The sequence below is a fragment of the Pan paniscus genome, chromosome 21 (genome assembly GCF_029289425.2).
Source record: "Pan paniscus chromosome 21, NHGRI_mPanPan1-v2.0_pri, whole genome shotgun sequence".
Lineage (NCBI taxonomy): Eukaryota > Metazoa > Chordata > Mammalia > Primates > Hominidae > Pan > Pan paniscus.
The window spans coordinates 106,431-113,429 of NC_073270.2; positions in this window are offsets into that span (position 1 = coordinate 106,431).

Consider the following 6,999-nt stretch of genomic DNA (forward strand, 5'->3'; position numbering starts at 1 on the left):
AGACAATGATCCAAACCCTAAGCCTCAGAGAAGCCCAGAAACCCTCCAGGCCTCCATCTCTCTGCTCCTAGCACCTGCCTCTCTCTTGACATCAACATCATTCTCCCCTCTCACAGCCCAGCTCCTTCCACAGACCCAGGGATTAGGCACCAGCACCTCAGACTAGATTTTAGAGAATTACCATTCAAGAGGCAATCCTCTTCCCTTGGTTCCAATTTCAAGGTTCTCAAAGACTGGAACAGGGCTAGTTTGAGGCAATGTGCCCCATCGCATAGCCAGAAAGAACCTTACAGTGAAAAGGAGAACAATTCTTCCAAAGTAAGGGGGTGCTTATCCCCAGAGGGAGGACAGATGGGCAACCAAACAGTAACCGGGCCACCACATGCTTCACACTCACTGATCAAGGATTTCTAAAACCACTTTTCTTTTCTCTGAATTTATATAGGACTTTGTATCACTCATAAAGGAATGTCTTATAGGCTGATAACACCTTTCTATTCATGCTTATACTTAACATTTAGGCTAGGATAATTTCCTAACCTCAGAGTCCTCACTATAAGATGGGAATTATTATAATCCCTACCTCATAAGTTGTTGGGAGGATTAAAATACTTAGTAAAGTGCCTGACTAATAGAAAGGCATTCAATAAATGTTAGCTATTCATGGTGTCATCATCATTATATTTACCATTATTACTAATCTCCTGTATTGCAAGAATTACAGTTTATATTTTTGTAGACCGTCACTGTAGCTAAAGGGTCTTTGGGCCATAGGTGATATTCCATAAAGGTTGGTTAAATTGATCTGTGGTTTTTGACTATGGAAACTCAGAACTCCCTCAAAATGTACAAAACAGATTTACCTGCTAAATAAATCTCTTCAAAGCTGACCCCAGGTTTAATTGAATTAATTCCAATGAATTTGTCACAATGATGGAGAAAGGAAACTTAGAGGGCCCCACAGTTGTTTGCTGGTAAAATGAGAAGTTTGGATTAGATCAATGTTTCCCAAAATATTTTCCTCAGAATGTTAGTGCCCCTCGAATCCTGCACAAAGCAAGAGTTTCATGACCAAGTAGCTTTTAAAACTCCTGTACACTCTACTCCCATTCTTCACAATGCCCACTTTCATATTAAAAGTTCTGAGAGGTCCTCAACAGAAGACATCACTTAACTTTTTTTTTTTTTAAGACAGATTCTCACTCTGTCACCCAGGCTGGAGTACAGTGGCCACCACTCCTGGCCTAAACATTTTTTAACCTGGTGCTTCCCAATCTAAACTCACAGGGACCAGTTTTCTTAATGAAAGAGAATCAGACTAGCTTGTAACCATAGCTGGTGACACTCCCCTGCCCCATTCCTTGTATGTCCTCAGTGGACTAGGTCAGGAATAAATAAATTTTCCTGATTCTCAAGGGCTGGTCACTCCTCTGCACTGAGCTCAAAGCTTCTCTGTAGCATGGGTCACAATGAATGGTAGCCCTGATAGCCTAGAGTAGCCTTTCAGCCTTCTCTGAGCCTCTAAAGACTGAGGATCCATGGCATGAAATGGAGCAACTGATATACCCTTGCTTCCCCTGGGGACTCTCTTGCTCTCAAAAAGGCATCAGCCATCATCTCCATCTAGAGAATATACTAGCTGACTCAGCTTGACCAGCCTGTCCCAAAATGAGAATCTGGGTAAAATAAGTATTGAAACACTTCATTCCTTGTAGATTCACAAAACATATTAGCATATTAAAGACTATGAAGTTCTGCAGGAAAAAAAAAACCTATTTAACTTTAATCCAACATTGCCAAGTTTTATTTGACCATGGAAGATTTTTCGAAAACACTTACAAACAGATCAAGGACATTAATCTTTCATGAAACACTAGATCCCCAGGGTCGTCTCCAGCTACATCATTCTGTGATTTTCTTTTTTATTTACGATGCATTAAAAGATTAATCTCTATCCGACTTCCATTTAGAAATTCACCAGAATGTGCAAAGGCAGCAGGTAAAATTGCTGAAGGGTATTATGAAAATACCCTCCAGTGATTTTTGAAACTTAAACTGAAATATTTATATAACTATATATTTCAGTTTGTATATTATATATATATGTATATACACACATATATATGTGTGTATATATATTGGTGTATGTATATCTATATCTATGTATATATGGCATTATATCCATTTTACAGATGCAGAAACTGAGCTTTAGAGGGGGTGAGCAATTGGTCCAAAGCCACACAGCACACAGGTAGTCATTGATAAAGGTAAAAACAAGAGTTGAAGCCTGAGGTGTAAGGACACAGAGACAAGTACACAAATGTTTACAAGTTACACATATGACACGTGCCTTTAACATGAATTTCTTGAACATTCATTTAGAGGCCTTACAATGAAGACATCAGAGTGGCAGCAAGTTCTGTTGGAATCAGGGGAGCGTGTTCTTCTATAATCCCCTGGCTAACAGGAAAGCAGACTGATTTGGCCCATGGTAGTTATACACTCCCATTGAGTCAGGGGCCACTTCTATGCACACAGGAGGTGCTAAAAATATGCTGTTGACTCATTGCCTCTAAGAGCAGAAGAAATGCCAAAAGTATAGGACAAGGGGCAGAAAAGCACATGGAAAAATGTCGTAGGGCAGTCCTCTAAGGAAGTGTTAGATCCCTTTGAAATCTGTCCAAACACTTTCTTGTGCTGGGGAAAGTCAATTACATATTTCAAGCAACCCCACATGTCATACGAGTATCTTGTACGTGTTTGTGTACTCGTGTCTGGGAACTTACATCTCAGACTTCAACTTCTCGCTCCCCACCCTTATCAATGACGGCCTGCATGGCCTTGGGCAAGTTGCTTTCCCTCTTCAAAGCTCAGTTTCTGCATCTATAAAATGGACATAATGCTACCTACCTCATGGGGTTAGTGATCACATTTAAGGAGCTAATATGTGGAAATTGCTTACACAGTACCTATCACATAATAAGGGTTTAATAAGTGTTTGATGTAATTGTTTTGATTATTACTACTATTACTAAAATAATAATTACTACAATAATAATGATTCTTATTCTCTATATTAGTATTATCTTTGAAAATGAGCATGGATTATGTCTATGTAACACTTTTGGCACAATATCTAGCATTATATCACACACAAATTAGAGAATTCATGTTATTAAGGATGAAAAAATATTTTTACTGACCCTTAAATTCTTCGTAAGTAACTGCAAAAGAAGCCATAATCCCAACACATGAAATTAAAAAAAAATTCAGTTCCTCTGGAGTTTGTTTTTGGAGGTAGGCACAGGATACCTAATTTTTTTTTCTTTTCAGAGAGACCGAGGGGCTCACTAGGTTGACCAGGCTGGTCTTGAACTCCTGGTCTCAAGCCATCCTCCCACCTCAGCCTCCCAAAGTGCTGGGATTACATGCATGAGCCACCACATCCAGCCTACCTAAAATATTGAATGCTGTTAATAAATCTCCTGAGGCCAGCATAAGAAGGTGATGGGCAAAATTAATGCAGGTATGTTTTTCTGGCTTTTTCATGTATTGGGCCAAACTTTGAAAAGCACTTACTATTAATGGCTAAATTGCAAAATTTGTGATTTATTAAAAGCAGATTTTAATTGTTTTACCTAAAAATAATAGGCCTCTGATCTGCCAAAGATGAAGATTTAATTTCTAGGTGTTCCCCACAATACCTAGAAACATTAGTGGAATCGATTATTAAACACTTTAGAACTATTCTCATCAAAGTTCTTTAATATATAATACAGCAAAAGAAAAGTTTCTTTTCTAAAGGCTTCTCTATACTTTTTTTAATAGTTGAATTTCATTTCTGAAGGCTCCTAAAAAGAATAGAATTTAGATCTTTATTAAAGAGGAAATATATTTTCCATGTTTAATTTAAATTACATTCCATCAGTCATTTGCAATCTTAGCCTACACAGAATTTTTTTTTTTTTGGTAGTTTTTATGTTTGGGCTTCAGGAGGGGATTCCCAATAATCTCTATATAAATATTTCTAATCTCTATATAAATATTTTAACATTTCAATGTAAATTAGATTTTTAAAGCTATTTTATCCATAAAAATAATGAATTTGCATGGCTGAGGGTGAAATAATGTGTTACCAGGACCCCTCAGTTTTGGGGGTTGTGAGTAGATCCCATCTTCATGTTCCTCCAGCCCAGCCCAAGCCTGGCTCAGGTCCTCCTCCCCCATTTGTCAGGAACCACCATCCCCAGGGATTCTATGTGCCCTGCCTGACCAGTGTTCTCCATTAGAGTTTACCAATCTTTTGTTCATTCCCTCAGAGCACAGCTAAGCAAGAGTACACTAATTTGAAAATTAACTCAAGCAAATAGAGGAACAATATCCCCAACACATTGCATTTTAACATAGGGTTTCCTGGACACGCTGTTTCAACCCAAGAGTTGAGCTAATAGTAGGAGTTCCATCTGCTAAAATACGGCTGTCAGCTTCAGAGGGAAATTCATGAACGTCTTCGTAGTTTGTTTTTACGTTTCACTTGGCACTGTTTCTAAAATTTCCTCTGAAGCCAAAAAATAAGTTATTTCCCAGCACACTGGGCACTATTCATTTATCATTGGATTGATTTTTGTAACTTGCAGTAGGAGCTGAAATCGACCAGGGGGTTCTTATCCAACAGACAGCAGCAAAACTCTTTGTGTATCTGCGTTCCTTTCAACAAGCGTGACTTCCTCAATGGCATCATTCGTGAGCGTAACACAGAGCTCAGCAATAACGTTTCTTCACTAACCCTACCAGGTATCCAACATAGGATGTTACTTCCTTTCACTGTTTTCCGACTCCTGGCAGATATTAATCATTGGGATTTGGGAACAAGGAAATAGAATTTCTGAGAATGCTTGGGAATTCCCAAATTCATATGATTTTCATAACACTTCACTTACAAGTTTTTGAAAAATAATAAGTGACTATAATAACAAGCAAATAGTCGTTTTTTTCTGTAAGAGGATTATATGAAAAGTTTTAGTAGTCTTCTGTTTTAAAAAGATATGATAACAAATGATGATTTATTATTATTATGAGCCAACATATTGTAACAAGATTATAAAATCCAATAGCATTAATAGAGAAAACATTAAAAAGAAATGAATATTGTCACAAAATAAATGCTAAAGAAAAGTCCTTTAAAGATTGAAAGGTAACACCACAAATACTTAATGCTTTAATCATTGTTTACATGACATTGTTAAACAAGGCATCAATCATCCCCTCCAATGCCATTTAAATAACATAACATTCTGATCTCCTGGCAAGATGAATAGCACTAGAAAGAAGCAACTGTCAAAATTGCCGATTTAAGGGCATATTTTGTTTCTAAAACTTGGCATTTCTTAGAAAACCTCTCATAGGATTTGTAAAACATATACTATGCCTATGAACACATTAATATTTATTTGCAGAAATGGTTCACTGTTAACAGTGGACAAGGCCATGAACACACACTTGTAACACAGCAACAGATACAAGAAAGTCTGACTGAGGCTCCTTTACTGCTCCTGTCCTGTTCACCTTAACTTTCATCTCCACATGTCAGTGCTTCCTCATCTTGCTTGACTTGAAGTCAGTGCATTTCTTCAAGCCAGTAAGTTCTCTATACTGACTATTAAGCTGTAATTTTCACAGGAAAATTAGAATGTTCCTTCCCATTTTCCTAATTTCTCAACTGATTTTTCTCAGAATTCAGAATCCATAAATATTGAAATGCCAGGAGAGAATTTCCAAATGGAAATGCTCTTCCCTTCATCCATTTTCAGAAGAAACCGTAGGATAGTGTTATCCTTGTCTTCTCCAATTTTTTTTTTCCTGCAAACTTATGGTTATCACCTCTTTAAGTGAGTAGCTCACAATTTTGCCTCCCCTGCAAATGGTCCCAAAACAGTGAAGTGGGTCCTCTTTAGCTGTGTCTTTAGTACATAATCCTGCATTTCTGACCATATGCAGGGAATGTGACCCAGGGAAGGATCCCTGACTCAATGGGATTTCTCTTGCTGTCTCTAGAATTTGAACACGGGAACCCAGACGTACAGAGGCTGGGAGCCATCGTGGTGTGCTATATTGATGACGGCAGCAGTGGGTGGTGTGGGGGCAGTTAATTGACAGCTACCTGTTGCTGACATCCCAGGAACTGCCTGAACCTCCTCTTTCCCAGTCATAAGATATCTAAGATTCTGCAGTATTCTTCATTAAATCCTAGCATGGTTTAAGCTAGCCAGAATTAGGTTCTGTTGCTTTCAATCAACAGAACCTTAGCTAATACATTGTTATTTCCTGGTCTTTGTTCCTTTAATTTTCCAGGAAAAGAAGGGAAAATGGCTTACTGGTTTTAAAAAGAGACAAGGGACAACATACCATTTATGCAAAATTTAGAAGCACTCAAAGGAAACTCTGGAAAGTTCCTGAGACATATATAGGTAGGATCAGCATAAAACTTGAACAGAGTATCTAGATCATGCTTGCCATGGTTGCCTTGACACAATGAACATCTGTATCAAGATCATATTTTCTTGGTGGGACAGAGAGAAGCACAAGGCGGGACTCACATTTACAGTAATCCTTGTTTTCCAGGGACCATACAACCCAGTTTGTCCAGAGCTGTTCATCTTAAGTTTGTTATCCCACCATAATTATAAATAGAACCTCCTTTTTCTCTCAAGAATATCCCACTTTGGATGATAATTTCTGTGACTACCCATTAAGAATATTTAATAACTATAGAAAACTGCTTCTCTATATTTTTTGTATGTTTGAAACATTTTATAACAAAAATATCTTTAAAGTTATCACCTAAACAGAATATAGCTGCCAAATGCTCCTAGTCTGGTATTCTAACCATGAATCCCTCTGGGGCCCCTTCCTCCTACAGCGCTTGTGAGGATGAAATGAAATAAGCTCTATGAAGTGCCCAACAGTGACCAACACTGAATAAAATACAGCCACCATAGG